The 20,354-nt window shown below is 51.5% G+C and overlaps 1 long non-coding RNA gene across 1 annotated transcript; it reads left to right on the plus strand.

The window, feature by feature from the left end:
* The first annotated feature begins 5,424 nt into the window (after positions 1 to 5,424).
* Positions 5,425 to 12,717, plus strand: LOC116879656. The gene is made up of 3 exons (XR_004385074.1): positions 5,425 to 5,497; positions 9,946 to 10,132; positions 12,546 to 12,717. It is a non-coding gene; the product is annotated as an uncharacterized LOC116879656 (long non-coding RNA).
* Positions 12,718 to 20,354: the final 7,637 nt, after the last annotated feature.

Below are 20,354 nucleotides of genomic sequence, written 5' to 3' on the forward strand. Positions count from 1 at the left end.
CACATGTGAATATGGACAAACATGGGCTTTTGTACCACCCAGGAAGAAAGAGCCAAATCAGAGGACGAGTTAGGACGGAACAGGATGACAGAGGGCCTCCTCAGCCGCCTGAGAGTGCAGAGGTCATTTGCATAAGTGCTGGAGAACAGGGGCTGTGTGGCCAGCCTGCTAGCTTTGTGACCCAGAGCAAGGCACTCAGCATCTCTGTTCCTTGTTTATTTCATCAGTAAAATGGGGATAATATGACAATACCTACCTCATGGGCTGTGAGGTTTCAATGAATGAACATGTCAGAGGTGCTGAACAGAGCATCCAGCCAATGGCAAGGAGTATATGAATTCACCATTATTGTTATTTTATTGGTAATATTATGAAGGCAGACTTGCCAGTCACTTCTCATTGCCTGGCTGCCTACCTGGGCTTGTCTCTAGAGTCTCTGGTCTTTTCCTTAAAGGGGAGACCCAGGGACAGCCAAGGGCAGCTCTGTTGGTATCCGGTCACACTATTGCTGAGTTTTGCAAGGCAATGGAGGTACATTCATTAATTTGGATATTCCTCATCTATATCAGGACTCACCCCCCCAAGAATGGTCCCCCCCAAAAAATCAAGCCACACTGCCTAATGGAGGAGCCCCTTTCTGGTTTAGGGAAGACTAACAAAGAGAGGAGGCTCCTGCTAGGCCCCTGACCCCAGGCGTGCCAGGGGACAAGTGCGGAGACCACAGGCCGCTGTGGACTGACTGCAGGGGAGATGACAGGCCAGTGGGTGTCCTCATCGCCAGGCCCCCTCACCCCACGAAGGCCTGGGCATCAGCTGTCCTGCCAGGAGTGGCTCCTGTGGAAGGGGCTGGCCGCCGGGGAGGAAGTCCAGGGTGTGCCAGCCTCCCTGAGGTCCAGGTCAGGGGCCAAGGCCCGCTCTCAGGCCACAGCTGCTCCGCTGGCTCGCCCCCCAGGAACTGTCAAGTGCACAGTCATCCCAGCTCGGGGCCAGGTGCTCACTCTGGAGTCCCACTCGACTTCCAGCCACTTCCTGCTTCTGGTCTCCGTGACTTTCTGCCCCCAGCTGGGTCTCAGACACAGGACAGACCCGGGATCCTAACAAGGTGACTTTGGAGCTTCTCCAAGGCTTGGGGAACAGGGGCACACGTGGGGCAGGGGAAGCTGGTGGGGGGTGGCAGTGGGCAACATCGCCCCCTAAGGGCCTATGGGACCCTGGACAAGAGAAGTGACCTCTTGGTGCCTTCTTGCCCTTAGCCCTAAAGTTATGGATGAACTTCTTTCATGGGGAGGGCTGGGAGGAGATGTTAGTGATGTCCGAGAAAACTGAAACTGGATTTAAAAAGGAGCTGATCACCAGAGCCATAAAAACACATCTTCCTTTCCTTCCCCTGCCATGCACACTCAGGCCCCCACCTCCGTGCTAGTGCATGTGCACCCTGGCTCGGCACAGGGGCCCCACTCTGTGGCCTGGCCTGGGGAGCTGAATCAGAACTAAATTTGGGCCCCGAAGTTGGCCTGCTCTCAGCAGAGGCAGGTTTCAAAAGCGTCTCGCGGGTGTCCTCCTGCCTGCCTTTCAGGGGACCCATGGAGGACCCGCGTTGGCCCCCAAGTTCTGAACAGTTCATGCCCTCTGTGCCTGGCACACCATGCAGGCCCTCACAGGGCGGGAACATTCTGCAGGCCTTGGCCTCCCTGGACAGAAGGCTCTCATGGAGCTACCGTTTTTCACTCCAAGAGTCCTGCCCGGACTTTCCAGAAAGGGCCAATGGACCGGTGAAGTGATGAGCAGAACAGCACCCCAAGGGGGCCTGCGAGGATGGGGGAGGATGTGGGAGGCGGTGACTCCGCTGATCCTGGCTGCTCTGTAGCTGTGGCCGAACAGTGGGCTGTCCCCAGTCACCTGCGGCCAGGACTGGAACCCCTGTCTCCACCCAGCCAGGTGAGGCCTGGCTGCAGCCAAAGCATCCAGGTCAAGAGAGGCAGAACAAAGGGATCCCTTGAGCTGCCTCAGGCCAATGAGTCACTGTACAGGGGAGGAAATGGGGCCCAGGGAGGGGAAGAGGCTTCTCCAGATCGCCCTGCAGGTTATGGGAGAGCCAGGCTCCCTGACAAACCCCTGGTGACCCCTCCCTTTGTACCCCACCACCACCAGCACCACCCAGTGCTTTCTCTACTACAGCACCCAGCTTGGGTCTGACTGGTGAGCTGGTCACTGAAGGGGATTGAAGGTGGTGTCCCTGGAAGCCAGGTCCCAGTCCCCAGAGCACAACACCCAGATGATCCTGTCCCCTTCCTTCCAGAACAGATGATAGCCCCACGGCCCAGTATGCTGGGGAGGACAGAGCCTAGACGCTGCGACTCTGTGGCAGTTCGAGTCCAGGATAGCAGCCCAAGAGGTGACATGCACACTGGTCTGCTGTCTCCCTTGGCCGGGGCAGCCAAGTCTTCCCCAAGATGAAGGTCAAGGAGTGCCAAAGAGGGACGGAGGCTTCCCTTCCTCCCAGCACTGCCAGGCAGACAAGCAATTTTAAAGTCAAACACCCCAGGTCCAAGCTCTTTTATCCCTTTGCTGCTCTGTATAGTCCCGGCCAGGGAACCAAGGTGGGTTGCGGGGGAGGCCCCAGCCTTGGCCAAGAAAGCCCTGTGGACAGCCTCTCAGGAGGCCCTTCCAGAGGCGGGAAAATTGCCAGCGCTTGCATTTGGCGTGGATCTATTAACCTGTCTGAGCACAGGCTTAGCACTGACCTCATTCAGCCCTGGACAGCCCAGAACCTTCTTACCCAAGGGCAGCTGAGGTGGTGTGGGGAAGTGCAGGGATCCCATGGGGAGTTGCTGGGAGGGATCCTCAGTCCCTTCTGACATCGATCCCCTCCTCCAAGAAATGGCCCCAGGAGGACGGAGGAACCCCAATGCACAGGAGGATACAGAACTCAGAGTCTGGTGGTCACTTTCTCCCAAACACCTTCTGTGCCTTAACAGAACTACTTTTTCATGACAGTCCCCTGGCTGAAAGACTACAGGTTCTGGAAATGATTCATTATGGGCCCAGGAGACTGCTGCGCTCCCCCCACCTTAATACACCATGTACCTCCAACTCACCAAATTCCTACCCCCCCACCCCCACCCCTAACACCAAGCCTTCACTCGTGCTGCTCTCCTGATGCAAGACTCCATCCTCTTCACCTGAGTGTCCTTGAAGGATGAGAGCAGTGGAGAGACAGGCCAGGATGGGTCCTGTGCTCCCACGTGAGGCAGGAGAGATGCGGAAGCAACAGCAAAGGAGAAGTGAAGGAAGAGAACCAGGAAAGCAGGTCCCAGGAGCCAGGGAAGCAAGTCACTGGCAGGTCAGTGGCAGAGCACAGACTTGAGCCCAGAACCCCGTGTTTGAGTCCAGCACCCTGTTCTCTCTGTCCACCACCCCAGGCCCAAAGATGATGTCCTTGGAGGGCCTCAGGAACACGTGAGGGATGTGGAATGTCTCTGGGCCCATCGTCTCTGAGCCATAATCCAGGGTCAAACCCCGGGGCCTCCCCACCTTGGCTATGAGACTGTCCTGCGCAACCGTTTGATGGGACCCCTCCCTCCTCTGAACCGTCACCTGTCCCAAGTTCTCTGTCCCTCTCCTCCACAGCCCAGGGACCCCACCACACTTTCTCTTCAAGAAGCAGTCTCTCGGGGCGCCTGGGTGGCTCAGTGGGTTAAGCCTCTGCCTTCAGCTTGGGTCATGATCTCAGGGTCCTGGGATCGAGCCCTGCATCGGGCTCTCTGCTCAGTGGGGAGCCTGCTTCCCCCTCTCTCTCTGCCTGCCTCTCTGCTACTTGTGATCTCTCTCTCTAACAAATAAATTTTTTTTAAAAATCTTAAAAAAAAAAAAAGAAGAAGCAGCCTCTCTCTGCCCTGGAAGCCCCAGGACACTTGGCATCCCCTCCTCCAGCCACCCACCAGTGGAGGGTGGTAGGGGTAGTGCCTGGCTTGACTTCCTACCATTTCCACCCCCCACCCCCTCCAAGTTCCAACCACGAGGAAAAGGGCCACCTCCCAGATTCCCATCTTCGCAATGAAAATTCTCTCATATGCAAATTATATTGGGGGAAAGAAGTGTTCCAGGGCATGCTGGGACTGGTCCTGAGAAACGGCTTGGGGTGCTCTTGGGCCATAAGAGGGGGTAAGCCCAGCAGAATCACCGGCTCACTGGGTGAACCTGGGCCACAGTGAGCCTGGGCCACAGTGAGCCTGGGCCAGTGAGGTGACCTCCCTGTGTAGCTGCCCAGAGAAGGGGACAGTAAGTGTGCTCCGCCCACAGCATCACTGTCAGGGCTAAATGAGATACTGGGGCAGAGCTCAGATGGCGAGTGCTCGTGATGAGTCAGCTAGTATTATGTTTATGCCCCCTGGCTGCTGCCCCTGGGGTCTGGTTCCTATTCAGAAAAGGCCACATCTGCCACACTTAGCACACCACATGGGGGTGGAGGGGCTGTGGGGGGACACTGCCATCCTGAGGCTGCACCTCCACCCCCAGCTTGGGCCAAATTAACCTGACTCTGCACCAGATACAACCCCTCCTCTCCAACATAAACATCAACCTCCACCCAGGTGTCTGCTCCCCGCTGACACCCAGCCCCGAGCTCTGCGAACATCTGGGTAGTGTGTCTTGGCTCTGTGCGAAATGCAGATGTCTGGGCAGCGTGCGGACTCCGCTTTCCGGCCTGCCCCAGGAGTGGGGTGGGGGCCCGGCCTGTTGTGGTGAACATGTGGGATTGTGGCAAAGCCCAGCCCCTGCCATCCCTGAGCTGGGCCTCTGCCCTGGAGGCGGGGGGTGCATGGTGGGAGAAGTGGGTTGGAGAGAGCCCTCTTCTCCAGGGCACTGCCTGCCACGGGCAGAGCCTGGTGCTGCCAGGCCCTGCAGAACAGGAGGGCCAGCGGACTCCCTTGCCCAGAAGAAAGCCAGGAGGGGCACTCAGGGGCAGGAGGTAGGGGAAAGGGGGCAGGGTCTCCATGGACCGTCAGGAGACCTGGCTTCTGGCCCTGGCTCTCCTGTGCCATTGCTGTGTGACCTTGGACAAGTCACTCTCCGTCTCTTGGCCTCCATTCGGCATTTGAACAGCGACAGGCTGAGTTAGACCAGTGGTGATTAAATCCAGCCAGCCTCAGAACATCCAGAAAGCCTGTGTGAGGTCAGCCCTCCTACCTGGGTCACCTCTCCCTGAGATTTAGTTTCACTAGGCCTAGGGTGGGAACAGGGCTTGGGAATTTTTAATTTTAAGGTGTGCTTCCAGGTATGGGAGCCACTGGCCCAGATGGTGTGTAAGAACCTGTTGACCTTCTGGTGGCCTCTGTGTGATGTCCCTTGGACGCGGTTCTCACAGTCACTCCGGAAGGCTGACATCAGCTTGCTCTGGCCCAGATAAGCACAGTCGCGCTAACAGGTCAGGAAGAGCCTGCAGGACGTGCCAGTGTGAGCGGAGGTCGGAGTGGGGCTGCGTGTGTGACAGTCAAGGGTATGTAGTTCTCTGCATGTGTGGGGAGTGTGATCATATCTGTCTAGGAGTGTGTGCCTGGGTGTGTGTGTCATTAGATATGTGTACGTGTGTCTCTGAGAATATACGGCATTACACTGAGCTTGTATATATGTGTGTGTGTGTGTCCATTCGGCACCCATTTTCTCCTGTCACCTCTGTGAGGCTGCTGGGGGAGGGACAGAGGCTGAAAGGGCCCAGGAAGTTCCTCTTGCCACCCCCCCCACTCCGCCCTCCAGGTAATGGAGGGGACACTTATGCCTGTGGGGAGTGGCAGGGCTGGGCTCTGGCCCGGATACACAGCAGGGAGGGGATGGGGAGAGGTCTGGGCTGGGTCAGATGAGGGACAGGTCAGAAAGCCAGGCCCCGGCTACTCAGCACACCCCCACTGAGGTCTTGACCAACCTGGAGCCTTGGGGACTCCAGGCAATAGGTCACAGAGATCCTCCCTCCTACGCGACTTCTAGAACTTATTGTGGATGGCCTTGAGCCTGGGCAGAAGTCCCAAGGACCCTTTGATCCTGCCGATTTTCCTCCAGTCCCCTCTGAGGGTCTAGGAGGTTGAGAGACTTGGGCAGAGGGTATGGGACCATATTCACTGTCCAGGTTGCTGTCCCTAGCTTGCCCTCTTCACCCTGCCCCGGGCCCACATGCTCTTTCTTTTCCTTAAAATGAGCCCGTCTCCTCCAGCTGCACAAGCACGCACAGACACACGCACTTTCACAGGAGAGGGACCAAGCCCAGGATCTCCTGGCTTCAGACCCCACGTCAGCGCCTGGCTGGTGAGACCTTCGGCTGCCTTCTGCCAGGGCCAGCACGAAGCCCCCACCTGACAAGGCACCGATGCTCTAAGTCTGGAGGCTGGCTCTTAGCTCCTGGCACAGCCTTGGCCTTGCTGGGGGACCCTGGGTGAGAACAGGGCCACGTTCAGAAGTAGGCAGACCTCAGCCTCCTTCAGGGAGATTAAGCGATAGGAAAAACAATTAGGATCTTACCGAGTACTTCCTGTGTGCCAAGCACACTTTACACAGAATGACTCATCTGACCTTCCCTAGGACCCTGGGATCGATACTATTACGATCTGATCTTATAGAAGGCCACTGAGGCCAGAGATACTGGAACCGCTTGTCCAAGGTCACAAAGGGATTGAATGTTGGAAACGACACACAGCCGCAGTGTGCGTCCTTAACTGCCGAGTCAGGTCGCTCAACAGCAGCTTTTCCACTCAGGGGCACTAATGATGTGCCAGGTGCTGTGCTGAGTACTTACTATCCGTTCACTGATTTTGTGGGGTCCTGCCCCACAGGGGGAAGAGGAAGCAGGAGGGGTGCATGACATGTGGTTTGGGAAGAGAGCCAGGGAGAGCTGAGGACGGTAGCTCAGGCTATGGCAGCAACAGGCAAACTTTGTTTTAAAGGGCTGGACAGTAACTATTGTAGTGATCTTGGTCGCAATTGCTAGACTTCACCACTGCACAGCCAAAGCAGCCAGAGACAACTTGCTGGAGAATGGTCGTGGCTTTGAGCCAAGAAGATGGGATTTATGGAAAAGGAAATTTGAATATCGTAACATTTTCATGTGTCACAGAATATTCTTGTTTTGGTGTTTTTCCCTTTTAATTTGTGGGCTGTTACAAAAACAGGAGAGCTGGATTTGGTCTGAGGGCTGTCATTTGCCAGCTCCCAGAAGGGCTCAGCTCCCACCAGGCCTCGCCTCTGGGCTGGCTCTTGCAATTCTCCAGCTGTCCCAGGCTGCTGTGCCCTGACAGCATGCTGACCCTGAGTTCTGAAGGAGAATTAGACAGGGGCTCGTCCTGACTCAGAGCTGGGATCCAGATCTAAGCCAAGAACTCCCCTCGGGGTCTAAGTATTCAGTTCCACCATTGCCTGCCTGAGGCACATTGAGCAAGTTTCTTAATCTCTCAATTAGCTGGGATTCCCTTCAGGTGCAAAGGAGAGAAATTCAACTCAATTGCTTAGGCTAGTAAGGAGATTTCTTGCCTCTGGTATGGAAATGTCCAGGAGTAGATCTCACAGCTTCAGGTACAGTTAGATCCAGGTGCTTCGATGACATGGTCCGGAGTCTCCCTCTTTCCACCTCTTCGCTCTGTGTTTCCAAGTTAGCTTCAAGCTCCATTATGGTCTTTCCAAGAGGTGGCAGACGCGGCTATCAGCAGCTGAAGACTCACTTTCTAACCGTTTGGCAACCCCAGTTGACAACAAACTCCACTTCCCCAAGCACTTAGCAAGTTTCCAGAAGATACTTGCAGGCTCTTGTTGGCCGGGTTTGGGTCATGGAACCCCTGCTGAATTGATCACCATGTCCAGGGAAAATGGAATGTCTGGTTCACCTCTGGATCTCCGGGGCAGCGTCAGCCCCCACTGGATCAGAACATGCTGGGAGTAGAGGAGGGGTGGCTCCCCAAAGGAAAACTGGAAGGAGGGCAAGTAGAGGCTGTAGGCAAAAACAGCAACTGCCTGCCATAAAATCAGACGGTCTACAAGCTCTTCTATAAAAGGGGGTAATGACTGTACCTCACAACCAGTTGGCAACCCTGAGCCACTGTAAAAAGGAAAGAGGGAAATTCGGTGCATCTGGTGGGTGTCTCATTCGGGGGACCTCTTATATTCACACCACAACCTCCTATTACAGGAAAGTCCCACACAATATAAGATGGTACAGCCGCTATAGAAAACAATATGGAGGTTCCTCAAAAAATTAAAAATAGAACTGCTGTATGATCCAGCAATTCCACTTCTGAGTACATACCCCAAAGAAACGAGAGCAGAGACTTGGACAGATATCTGTACACCCATCTTCAGAGCGGCACTAATCACAACGGCCAAAAGGCAGAAGCAACTCAAGTGCCCATCAATGAACAAATAAATAGACAAAGAAAACGTGCTGTAGTCAGACAGTGGACTACCACGCAGCCTCGAAAAGAAAGACTTTCTGACACATGCAACAACATGGCTAAGCCTTGAGGACGTCATGCCAACGGAAATTAAGCCAGTCACAAAAAGGACTCATATTGTGTGTTTTCACGTAGATGCGGTACCAGGAATAATCAGATGCAAAGAGACAGGAAGGAGAAGGGTGGTCGTCAGGGGCCAGGAGGATGGGGAACTGGAATCACTGGGTCATAGCTATGGGGTTCCGGTTTGCAATGACGAGAAGTTCTCGGGGATGGTTGCACATCAGTGTGATTGTACTTAATACCACTGGGCCGCACATCTAAAAATGGTGAACATGGTAAATATCGTGTATGTTTTTCCGTAATTTTTTTTTAATTTGAAGAATGTCTTATAGAGGTCAGTTCTTAATTCAAGGATAATTAACTCAAAACTCCTTTCGGGAGCAATGGAAAGTCAGGGGTGAAGGTGTCATTGGGGCAAATTCCTCCCTGAAGCCCTCAAACCATGCTGGGTCAAGGCCGCGGCCACGTCCCCACAGACTTGTGGGTGGGAACCCTGTTTCTCTGGGCCAGTGGGTGGTCAAGAGGCTGTGGTCTGGTGTTGCGACCCTGGCTGAACGCTCCTTCCCTCAACACAGTCACAGGACAAAAGCAGTTGCTTCCAGCACTGCCACATGCCCACCTGAGAGTGGGTGTCCTGCCTCCTGCACCCCCACACACCAAGACTCCAAGGGCCTCTTGCCTGACAGCACAACAGAGGTTCAGGGCATGTGTCTGGGGTTGCACACAATCACTTGGTGGCAGAGCCGAGCTTAGACACTGTGGACATCATGCCGGCTGCCAGGAGTGTTGGGGGTTGGGCAGCCATCCAGTCCGGAATGACACAGTACTTACATGGAGGGTGGGGAGGAACCAGCCAAAAAACTGTTTGTACTTTCTCCCCACGTGGTGGCTTGCTCTGGACCCAGTGGTTCCATAGGACCTTTCTAGGGACGGTCCACAGAACTGAGCAAATGGCCACGTTCTCTGAGACACTGAGGCCAGCTTGGAAATATGTCGCCTAGGCATTGCATTCCTTCCACCCTGCTCTACTTCTGTCCCATCACTCTTGCTTCCTGGGCATTGCACGCACCATTAGAGCACTAGCACACAAGATTTGCTCCAGGTTCTGTTTTCTGGGGGAACTCAAGCTGGAAAAGGTTGACTTTGGTAACTCCAACACAACACTCAGCAAAAATAAGTGCTGAAGAAGGGTGGATGGACAGATGGATGGACGGGTGGATGGATGGATGGACAGATGGATGGATGGATGGAAACCTTCATAATAGGCAGAGTGAGGAAATGCCTCTTAGAGATGCAAACGTAGATACCTACATATTCAAGCTAAAAACACTGGTGCAGAAAACCAGGGCAGCCACGCCCCACTTACGTCCCCCCCACCCCGTTCCCCTCCCCTATACCAGAAACACACACTCGGATAATCCCCCTGACCTGCGTACAGCTCTGCCTCTTCCAGGTCAAGTTTCTTATGCGTGAACCAAGAGTTGGGAAAGAGGTCTCTGACACATGGATGAAAACTCGCCAGCGGCTAGATAATCCTCTTGAAAAATGAGATCAGGGTGAACACACATGCTCTTGCATACCAAATGCCGCTCCAGGCTCCATGGGTATAAACTCACAGGAGCCTCCCAGCACCATGTGAGGTGGGTACTATTACTCCTTGCTTCTTATAACAAATGATGTAACCGAGACCCCGAGTGGTCAAGTGCCTTTCCCCCAAGTCACCCAGCCGGTAAGAGCCTGAGATGGGGTTTGAACTCCAGCCCTCTGCCTCCAGCTGCTGTGCTCCTACACACGTTCCTGTAGAGAGTACAGACAACACTATCCTTGTTCACCAGCCTGACCTAGTGGTTCTGGTTTTCCCATCATCCCAGGCAGGGCAGCCATTGAGAAAGCGAGGCAGACACGAGTGACCTCTCTTCCAGGTGCCCCTTGCACAGCCTTGTGACAGCTGGGTTCAAGGGGAGACTTGCCCTAAACATCCTCCCACAGCAAGACCTGAAAGATTCCCTCTTCTCTGCTTGGGTCTGTCAGAGGAGGAAGGAGGAAAGGGCAGCTTTAGTCTGAATGAAGATATATGAGTCTCCATTTGCAGACTTCTCCATTCTCCAGATGGAGGGCCACTGGGGATCCCATCTCGGAGGAAGGGGAAGTGGAATGGTGGTGTAGAGAAAAAGCAAGGAGTGATGAAAAGAGGCTAAGAGGGTGAGGTGACCTCACTCCTTTTCTGCCAAGCCAGTGTGAAGAGACCCATGTCCATGTGGCTGGCTGCTGGTCATTCACATGACCTCTCAGATGTCATCTCCCTGGAGAAGACTTCCCTCATGATGGTCTAAAGCTGTTCCCTCACACCAACCTACCCAGGACCCTCTGTCATTGTCTACACTGTACCCAACCTTCTTGGACTGTCTTGCCTATTTGTCTGCCTGTTTCCTTTCTGTTTCCCTGAACTATAACTCACTCTCCATGAGAACAAGGACCTCAGTCTCGGCTGTACCCCAGCACCTACTGCGGTGCCTCACCCACTATAAGTGTTTAATAAATATTTGTTAAATGAATGACTGGAATGTCAACAAGTGCTTGTTTAATTAAGGCTCAGGAAAAAGAAACCAACAGTGGAACATCCTTCCCAATTTATGGAATAATAAAAAGGGGGATCAGATAAGTGTATTTTGTTTGCCATTCCTAGTTCATCTGGTTGAGACTATATATTTTTTCTTCTTCACATAAACTCAGGAGACAGGATTCTAGGAACTTAGGTGGATCATAAACAGGCTAGATTATACAGCTGAACAGGCTGTGCACTGTACAACTCTGGGGAGTGCCATCCAGTGGGGTCCTGGGGAAGATCAGCCCTGATACGTGTATGGGAAGGAGAAGATGATAGGGAGTGAGAGAAAAAGATGATTCGTTCGTGAAGAAAAGGATCGGAATGGAACCTAGGGGAGCATCCATGTTAACTGCTCTTTTTCTCATTTTACAAATAAGGGAAATGAGCCCCTGAAAAGTGAGATAAACTCTATAAAGCAAAGAAGACGCAAAGCCAGCCAGAGCGCCACAAAGTGCCAATGACATCACTACCATCATGTCTCTTACTATATATTTCATCAACCTGTAGGGAGTAAAGGAGACCTTTCACTCCCTGGAGAGACAGTAGTGCTCCGCTCCAAAGCTGAAGTTGAGAACTTAAAGTCACAGGCAGCATACAGATCTCCAACAGAATAAGTCACAAGTGGTCAGACACCATGTCGGTCTAGTCCACTGCCACAGCCCCCGCCTCTGCCCAAGCTCAAGGCCAGTATACATGATCAAATGATACCATCACCCTTTACTGAAAACTAACTACCTTCCAGGTGCTGTTTCAAGGACGTTGCACCTACTAACTTACTGAACCCTCTTAACCCTCTTATGAGGCAGGTTTTATGACCATCCTCATTTTACAAATGGGGAAATTAAGGTACTGAGGAATTAAGTAATTCACACATGGCCCACAGCAAGTAATGAGTAAACAAGTGAATAAATGAGCCTGTTACATCATCGAGTCTTCCTGAAATATCCCACCCAGGACCTCAGAGAGCACAGAGTCTGCCCTTGAGGCAGCAAGGGGTTCTTCTCCCTGCAGGAATCAGCATGTGCAATGGTCCCACGTAGGGGGAGTCTTGAGAGTGTCCAAAGATGAGATGGGATTGGAAGGGCTTGGTGGGGCCAAGGACGTAGCAGACCTGTGGAGGAAGTGTATTTTGTTGGTCACTCAGAGGTGCTAAGTGGAAGGTGGCAGAGGCCCATATACACACTCACACACACATAGTGTCTCCAGCTGACAGGAAGAGGAAATGCCTTGCATTTTCCAGCCGCTTGTCCCCAGGCCAAACCTAAATGCCAGCCCTAAAATAAAAATACAGCCTGGAAGCAGAGCTATGCTAACAGCTCCCTCTTGTCTCTGTCACCCTCCTCCCCTCATCCCCTCAGGTTTATTTTTGAATGAGGACACTTCATGAAAGTAACTTGATGCTGGAGAAACCTGAGCCCTTCTCTTTCATGTCTCCTTCCATTCAGGTTTCTGGAGGGGGAAGAGAAGGAAGGAGGAAAGCATGACTGCTTTTGGTTTAGGGGGAAAACAAAGAGCACACAACAGGCCCTTTCTGTGTGATTCGGTGACCTGGTTGGCACTGAGGATTTGTCAAGCTGACCAACCACGCCAAGCATAGCAAAAGAATTGGAGTCAAATATACCATCTCTGCCCTGAAGAGGCACTTGAAGTAGCCATGATGCACAGCCAGAACACAGGAAAGAAGGGCACACTGCCCAGGGCTAACTCCAGGGCCCTCAAATCAGTCCTAAAAGGCCACCCCTTTGAACTTGTCTAGAACTTACCAGGGCAAATAAAAACCAAGGTTGAATACCTTCTTACTATGTGTGACTGGAAACAAGGAAAGGAAATCAATTCTTACTATTCTTATTTAACATTGCATTGGGGTCAAAGCCAATGTGATAAGGCAAGAAAAATTAATAAAAAGCATCTCAGTCAAACAGAAGAAGCAAAACTTTATTTGCAGGTAACATGATCGACTACACAGAAAAACCTATAGCACCTACAAAAAAGTTACTAGAATAAGTGATTTAGAAAATTGTAGAATGCATGATCAATATTCAAAAATTACTTGTATTTCTATGTGCTAGCAATGAGTAATCAGAAATGGAATTTAAAAATACTGCCACTTAAGGAGCATGAAAAAATATGAAATTCTAAAGGATAAATCTGATAAAAGATGTGTAAGACATGCACACTGAAAACTATGAAGCACTGGTGAGAGAAATTAAGCAAAAGAACCAAATAAATGGGGAGATGTGTCATGTTAATGGATTAGAAGATTCAATATTATAAGAACGCCAATTTTCTGCCAAATTAATGTATAGATTCAATGGAATCCCAGTAAAAATGCCAGCAGGCTTCTGGGAGAAATTGCCAAACAGACTCTAAAATTTTATGGAAATGCAAAAGATTTAGAACAGTCAAAATAACTTTGAAAAATAACAAAACTGAAAACCTTAATTTGTCTGATTTTGTGACTAATTAGAAGACTATAGTAATCAAGACAGTATGGCATTGGCATAAAGATCAAGGAAAATGATGGCCCAAAAGTATATATATATATATGGTCACAGTCAATAGATTTTTGACAGAGGGGCCAGGCCATTGGTAAAGGATAATCTTTTCAAACATAGTCCTGGAGCAATCAGATGTCCATATACAAAAAAAATTAAAAAAATAAAAAAAATAAAAAGGACTCTGATTTGTAATTTGCACCATTTACACCATTTACAAAAATTAACTGGAAGGATCATTAAGCTAAAGGTAGAAGCTAAACTTAACAAACTTAGAGAAAAAAAAAACACAGGAGGAATCCTAGTGACTTTAGGTTTCTCAAAGACTTCATAAATAGGATACAAAAAGCACAAGCTATAAAAGGAAAAAGAAATAAATTGAGCTTCATCAAAATTGTAAATGTTTGCTTTTCAAAAGAAGTGGTTATGAAAATGAAAAGGCAAGTCTCACTCTAGGAAAACCATTTTCAAAACACATCTATTCAACAAAGGCCTGGTGTCTAGACTGTACAAAGAACTCTTCCAATTCAATAAGAAGACAACACACAACCCAATTTTTTAAATGGGCAAAAGATTTGAACAGACACCTCATGGATGATTTGGATAACAAAGCAGCACATAAATAAATGTTCAATGTCATTAGTCATTAGGGAAATGCAAAAAAAAGAAAAAAGAAAAAGAAAGAAGGAAAAAGCAGAAGGAAATATCACTACTCACCCAGTCCCATGGCTAAAAATGACTTCAAAAGACTAACCTCACCAAGTGTTGTACAAGATGTGGAGCAACTGGAATGTTTGTCCATTGCCAATAGGAATGCAAAATGGTGCGACGATTTTAGAAAACAGTTTGGAAGTTTCTTTTCACTGCTGGGTATCTACCCAAGAGACGGCAAAGCATAAGTCCACACAGGTATGTATTCATGAATGTTCATAGCAACTTTATTCATAATAGCCAAGAATCGGGAACAACTCAAATGTCTAGCAATAGCGGAATGGTTGTACAAATTGTGGCATACCCACACAATGGAGTACCACTCAGCAATAAAAAGTAATAAACTATTGATACACTCAACAGCATGCATGAATATCAAAATAATCTGGTTGAGTGAAAGAAACCGGACCCCCTTCCAGAAAAAGTACATACTGTATGGTTCTACTAATAGAAGATTCTAGAAATGAATCTATAGGATCAGAAAGCAGATCCATTTTCAGGGCAGTGGCTGTGTTCATTGTCTTAAGTGTGGTGATCATTTGACAGAGTATATAAATGTCAAATTTACCAAGCTGGACACTATAAATATATAGTGTGTAGTTTATTGCCTGTCAGTTATAGCCCAATAAAGCTATGATTTTAAAAGGTGCTTTTTTGAGGGGGGGGGAAGCTAAGGATGGGCTTAGGTAAGGATTCCTAGCTTTTTTTTTTTTTTTTTTTGGTTATGGCCCTCTGAGAATCTAATGAAAGCCCCAAATGACAATCTAGTTTTAAAAAGAAAGAAAGAAAGCCCCAGAAAGCCCCACATGCAGAAATCCACATAGGATTCCAGGTGAGTGTGTGGGTTTCTAGAATACCCATGAAGCCCATCCTCAGGCTTCAGTTACCACGTCCCTGGTCTACAGCAGCATCAATTACTCTCCCCAAACATAATGCCTGAGGGGCGCCTTCCCCTCAGTATTGCTCACATTGGCCTGGTCTCAAGCATGCACGAGTGACAAAGCCAAGGGCGATTACAACAAGGTGTTAAACCCAGAGACAGAGCCAAAGCCCTGGACCCTCCATGGATCACACCCATGAGGCATTGCGCATGGATGCCTTGCCTCTCAGCCCCAAGAAGAGCAAAGGTATGGAGGAAAAAAGAGCGGGCTGGAGGAAACCAGGCTGCCTCTGTTTCCAGCATTTTCTGCTCCTGCCTGTGTCTCCTAGACACTGACCTCCATCACCATGGGCAGACACATGGCCAGAGGCTGTAATGAGATGGACCTGGCCATCAAAATATTATTCTGATATTCATGCATGCTGTAAGCCAGGTGCTTACCTGGCTCCTGAGCCTCAACCTTGGACACCGCTGACCCCAAACTCTGCAAGAATGACCCCAGACCCTAGCCACAGGCTGACCCCTGGGCCTAGCCCGGGGCCCCAGACAGAATGCTAACTCCCATCACAGTTGGTCCTGGCACTGACCTCTCCCTGGCCCCACAGGGGAGTCTAGACAAGGAATCATGGGAGCTCAAGGCTGAGCCCTCTTGGGGACACACAGCAAAAGTCATGTTTTCAGTTCCGTTGCCTCTAAACATGAGCCACTACATGCAGCCCAGTGACGTGAGAAGGAAAAGGTGGAGGGGCAGGAAAGGCCTCAGTGCCATCTGGCTCTATGAGCAAGTATTTCCCGTCCTGGAATAGGGAGACGTAGAGGAGACACAGAACAGCCGGCCCTGCTTTGACCTTGCCAGATTTCAGGGGGTGAGACGAAGTGGTCTCAGGGCCGCGCTTCACCCTGGGAGTCCCTGGGGAAAAGTGGTTCAAACGTCCAGCAGAGGGCGCTGCATACCTGCTGAGTGGGCACTTCTGCCTGTTTCCTGGGTGCAGGGGTGGGGGTGAGGGGCCTTGGTGGGCCCTGGCCCCACTAGGCAGCTGCAGGAGTAGGGCGCTCGTGGCACCCGTCTCCTTGGGCTCCCCTCCCCGCAGCCAGGCCTTCCCAAGTCCTGCTCTGCCCGCGCCAGGGGTGGGTAGTGTTGGTAGGTTCAAAATCCTGTCTGGGCTGGACTGTCGGGGGCGAGGGGCGGGGGATGCCCTCCCTTGATGCCCTCCAAGTGCTCTGACACTTAGTAGGCACCCAGTGTGAAATGTGAGGGTGCTTTGGACTCCCCCCACCTGTCCCTGTGTCCCGAACCAGACCCTGTCCTCCAAGAGCTTTGAATCTACACAGCCTGGATCACAGCGCTGGCCCCGGATGCCCATCAGAGTCACCGGAAGAGCATTTCCAAAACCAGTGCCTGGCCCACCCACAGCCATTTAAAAGGGGAGTCTTGATGGTTGAGAACCAAGGGGCTAGAAGCTCTGATGGAAACCTCAACCGTCACTGCTCTAAGCAGGGCCCCAGGGCCAGCCGCATCAGGGTCACCTGGGCAGAGGTCAAAAAGGCAGAGTGAGGCCCACCGTCCTAATGAACCTGGATCTTGGCTTTTCAAGATCCCCAGGGGGAATCGTGAGCACATCCAAGTCCGGGAAATAGTGACTCAGGAGCAACACCACAGCTCCCGTTAGGAGTGGTTTCTGTGATTGCTGTGCTGGGAGGCAGAGACCTGTGTCTGATGCTGCTTGACAAGGGGACAAGTGGGAACAGGACGGGGGCAGTTGGAGGGCGTTCAAAAGTGGGTGCTCCCTGAGGGCTAGAAGAGTCTGACACTTCTTGGCAGAGATGGCTGGTTGAGGAGGCATTTGCGGAGGGGGAATGGCTGGTGAAGACCACGGGGAGAAGCCCAGTGCTGGGGGGCGGGGCGGGAGGGCAGCCTGGTGGAGAAGGGTCTCCTTGAGGGGGAGGAGGGGGATCTACCTGGAGAGGGAGCCTGGAGCCGGTCCTAGAGAGCTGTGCCGAGCAGAGCAGCTCGCCTGTTTCCTACAGGCAAGGGGGAGATCTGGAAGATTCCTGAGCAGCACAGTAACCTGTAAATAAGATCTTAGAAAATCTGGAAGATAATGCCCGGTGAAATGGAAAAGAATGGCCTGCTTTCCCCCAGAATCCTGGGCAGAGTAATTAATAATGAAAATAATGACAAGGAAAGGAAGAGCTAAAAAGGTTCTGGTGCCCACTCTCTTCCCAGCATAATTCCAAGTACTTGTTTGGGTGGCCAGTAGGGTGGGGGTTCAGCTGGCGGACTCCGGCAGGCTCCTTGTCAGCACTTCACTGATGGGTCAGAGTCCCCAAAGCCCCTGTTGTCAAAATTGCATTGAATGTCGTCTGTGGTTAAACCTAGGCCTTTGCCGAATGGACCACACACAACACGCAACATGATCAAACAGCACAGCCATGGGGAGCCCCCATTTCTCTTGTGTTAAATGGGGTTAGTAGGAGCTGCCCCTCACAGAGCTTTTGGGAAGATTCAGTGAGATTGTTTACAAAGAGGGCTTAGCGAGATGTCTGGCACACAGTAGGGTCAGTAAATGGAGCAATTATTACCAGACGTAGAGGCACGGCCGTGGGGGTGATGTTGGAGTCTGGAGACGGGCTGTATCATCCGGACCTTAGTGCAGACTCCTGGACTGCTCGCCGCCCCTGCTGGCCCTCATCCCACCCCAACCCCTTGGGAGACTCGGCGCCCCGCGCTGGGAGAAGGACCCCCCACATGCTCTTCTTTCAGCCCAAGTGCCCGACCTCCTCTCCCTTTGGCTTAACTCCTCTTCACCCTGGAAATCCTAGCCCAGTGAGCAAAAGAGAAACTGAATCATGGGGCATGGTCCCTTGCTCTGTGACCCCTATCACCCAGTTGTGGGTACTGGCGTCCAGTGTCTGGCATCTTTTCCACTTCCCTACCCCCTACCCGAGCTATTCAAGGGCTCCGTGGGGCCAGGAATTCCCAGGCTCAGCCTGTGACCTGAGAGCTTGGCCCAGCAACAGCACAGTGCAGGCAGGCAATAATGCTGAGTGATGGAAGGAATGAATGAATAAACATTCCCTCCCAGGGACATTCCTCCAAACCCGGTGTGATCCCCCCAGAGTCCCTGCTTGATGGGGAAGGTCATGGAGCATCATGAAGAGCAGTCAGACAGCTTGGGTTGGAATCCTGGCTCCCTTCCACATTTACGAGTCGTTTGACTCAGAGCACGCTATGCGATCTCTCTGTGCCTTCACTTCCTCATCTGTAAAATGGGCTTATATGGTTGTGGCAAGGAATAGGTTGATTAATATGTGCAGAGCACTTAGCACAGGTTCTGGCACTTGGTAATCTCTCAATGAATAGAATCATTTTGATAATTATTGTTATTAATCCTTAGCTTCCGGGGCTACAACAAGCTTAGCTCCTCTGAGTAGAGGCATCTAGGGTACAGGAGCCCCATCACCCTATCCTTGGCATCTGTGAGAGATTTCGGGGTAGGCATTAGGCCTGGCCTGTAGCCTGGAACAGTGTGCTGGGAGGAGGAACCCCGCCAGTGGCTCCCTCTTGCCCACCCACACAAACCCCTCTGGGAGTGGATCGAGCTGCCTCGGGTCTGCCCTTGTCAGGGATCTGAAATCTATCAGACCTCACAGCTGGAAACTGGGCAGGGGCCCCTGACTCCTATTCTGCCCCAATGCAGAAAAGCTCAGACCAGGCAGATTGCTCCTGACCCTACTTCCCTCACTTTTCCCTCCAAGTCATAAATCAGTGCTTCCCAAAGTGCCCTGTAAGACACAAGCCTTTAGGGCTATTCCCAGTCGAATGTTTCAGGTCACATTTCCACCAGCATCCCTAGCACTTCCTTGTGAACATTAGCTACTAAAGGCCCTGACAAGTCCTACAATAAAGAAATTTGTTTCCCTCTTGGGTTAGTTTCCTGGGGCTGCCATAACAAAAATACCACAAACTTGGTGACTTAAAACAATATACACTTATTGTCTCACAGTTATTGAGGCCAGAACCCCAATATCCACGTGCTGGCAAGGCCAAGATGCCTCTGAAGTTTCCAGAGGAGAGTTCTTGCCTCTTTGAGTTTCTGGTGGCTGCAAGGCATTCCTTGGTGAGAGGCAGCATGACTCCTCTTCGTCCTCATATGATCTTCCCTGCGCATCTGCCTTTCCTATGTTGTTGGACCTACGACTTACCCTCATCCAGGGTGATTTCATCTCGACGTCCTTAATTACATGTGCACAGGCCCTTTTCCCAAATAAGGTCATGCTCAAGGTTCTGGGGATTAGGATTTGGACATATATTTTTGAGGCCCCCATTCCACTCTCTACACCTCTGCTCAACCCAGAACTTCCCAGATCATGGAACCGCATCTCCCCAACCCCACCTTTTCATGAACATTAGCGAATTTACAAAACACAGCTTAGAAAGTGCTGTCACATATCCCAGGGTCCTGGAAGCTGCTATCTGACCATCTTGCCCACCCCTGCAGCCATATTAGAAAGGAAGACACTGAGGCTTGGAAAGGTGCTGTCCCTTGTCTAAGGCCACCAGGGTGTCATGGAGCCCCGAGTGTAGGCTAGGACTCGGAAGTCCCCACAGCCATTGTGCCATAGGTGCACCCTCGGCAACTCTGACTCCTGGAAGATCACCTCACTCCCGGGCCCCAGACAAGCTTCTTGTGGGACAACGTCAGCCAGATCGTCCATGTAGCAGGACATCTGCTGGCCGGGCCTCAGAGGGACCCAGAAAATAAATGAGAAGGGTGGGTTGGAGGCTCGGACCCCCGGCACTGGAGATTGATGTGGCCACATCCAGAGCCACATAATGGGCCTTGCGGACCAGCCAGGCGGGAGATAAAAGGCAGGGGACATAAATAACGCAGAAAGAAAGGGTGAAAAGCTGGCCCGGAGGAATAAATCCCTGGTCCCCGACAGGCTCAGTGTGGGAGTCAGAGCAGTGTCAGTGGGCGGGGGGGGGACAGGTGCTGGGAGGACAGCGTGGGGGACTGCCAGCTGACCCCCCCAGGGCCCCCGGTCACGTTCACCCCACACATCACACTCACAGAGACAGGGGTGGAGGGTGAGTCCTGTTTCCATCGCCAAGTCACACAATTGGCGAAGTCACCCTCTCTGCCTCTTTCATCCTCAGTAAAATG

Source organism: Lontra canadensis, unplaced genomic scaffold (assembly GCF_010015895.1).
Source record: "Lontra canadensis isolate GAN:19392208 unplaced genomic scaffold, GSC_riverotter_1.0 scaffold3, whole genome shotgun sequence".
NCBI classification, from domain to species: domain Eukaryota; kingdom Metazoa; phylum Chordata; class Mammalia; order Carnivora; family Mustelidae; genus Lontra; species Lontra canadensis.